Here is a 1,799-nt window from a genome sequence, read left to right as displayed (position 1 = left end):
GACAGAATATTCTAAAATGGTGCTATCCTGAATTTAGGATTTGTGACCTCAGGGGGCCTAGAAACCACCCGAGAGGAATTTCCGGTACCTGCTGAGAGCTGAACAAAGCACCCCCACCATGTCTTTTAATCCTCCCCCAAATTCCCAGTTGGAGCTTTTCCTCCCCTTTTTAGAGAAGAAGAAACTGAGTTCCATGAGGGCCAGTAACTGTGACAAAGTCATGTAATGAGTAGCTGGCTGAGCTGGGATTCGAACCCAGGTCTGCCTTGCGGGGCAGGCTGCCCACCCACATGGCTCTTCCCATTCCCCAGCAGCTCAGGAGGTGAACTCTCTCTTGGACTCCCCTCCCCCCCCCCTTTTTTTTTTGCCTTTTAAAGTTCAGCATATGGAAGTTCCCAGGCTAGGGGTTGAATTGGAGCTGCTGCTGCCGGCCTGCACCACAGCCACAGCAACGCGGGATCCGAGCCGCGTCTGTGCCCTACAAGGCAGCTTGCGGCATACTAATTGGGTTCTTTACCACTGAACCACAAGGGAACTCCCTGGACTCCCTTTTTGACTGTGGTGTTGAACAGGCCATTCTGGGTACCTGAGAATGGACAGTGCCTCATTTCCGCATGCAGGGGTGCAGGCTGCCTGGGAGAGGAGCGTGTGTGTGTGTGTGTGTGTGTGTGTGTGTGTGTGTGTGATGGTGAGCAGGGGCGGGATGTGTGTGTGAGTGTGAGGAAGGGTGTGGGGTCAGGTGTGGCTCACACCAGACAGCGCAGGCAGGCCCTCACTACCCAAGCACACAGAGTCCCCTCCAAGAAGTAATAATATATCTGTTGTTGGCCCCTCTGGATTCTTTGCTCCTGTATGGACCAGAGGGCTTTCAAACAATACAGAATCTCAATAAGGATGATTTTCATTGAAAATTCTAGGAAAAGAAAAAGGTTTCCTTAATATGCAAATTAATAATAATAATAACATCAAGCAACTTGGAGTACCTGTCTGGTGTACTCGGGTATTCGAAAAATCAAAATTTCAGTACATCACAATATTCCATGACACGCTGGTACTGTTAATTATCAGATGGTAAATGCCATCAAATTACAAGGGTAAAAGCAATATAAGAGAGAGAGTCAGGAGTTCTCTTGTGGCGCAGTGGGTCAAGGATCTGGCTTTGTCACTGAAGCAGCTTGGGTCACTGATGTAGCACAGGTTTGATCCTGGCCCAGGAATTTCCACATGCCGTGGGTGTGCCCCCCCACACTCCCCAAAAAGATAGTCAAAAATAATACTGTAAGGGAAAGTTAGGAAGAACTGTCCCTTATGGGAAGGGCTTTGCTTGGGTCATGTCACAGTTACCTTTTATTGAGGACCTGCCATGGGCCAGCACTGAGCAGAGGGCTTGGCACCTAAGGTGTGCTTAGGAGATGCTGGAGAATGAATGAGCATACCTGATGGTGAGCTAGAAAGTGCCCGTAAATACATCTAATTTAAGCACAGCTCGATGTAACTTGAAGGGTTCTAGCATTTCTGAGAGAGATTCTCTTCCTTTTGATAATTCCTCCATCCAAAACTTTTTAAATTGGAGGGATCTTTTGTTTTATAATTTGTTTTCTTGCAGGTTAGAAACATCTCCCCCCACTCTACAGACCCCACACTCCCACCCCAACAAGCCTTTGCACTCCCCCCGCCCCCCGCACCAATCGCCCTTCCATTCCTGGGCCATCTCTTACTGGGTCAGTGATTGACTCCTACCTCTTTCTTCACAGAGCCTCCTAAGCTGCCTTTACCTGAGACACAGGCAGCAGGACTGC

Source organism: Phacochoerus africanus, chromosome 9 (assembly GCF_016906955.1).
Source record: "Phacochoerus africanus isolate WHEZ1 chromosome 9, ROS_Pafr_v1, whole genome shotgun sequence".
Lineage (NCBI taxonomy): Eukaryota > Metazoa > Chordata > Mammalia > Artiodactyla > Suidae > Phacochoerus > Phacochoerus africanus.
The sequence above is the reverse complement of the archived record's forward strand: the minus strand, read 5'-3'. Positions refer to the sequence as shown.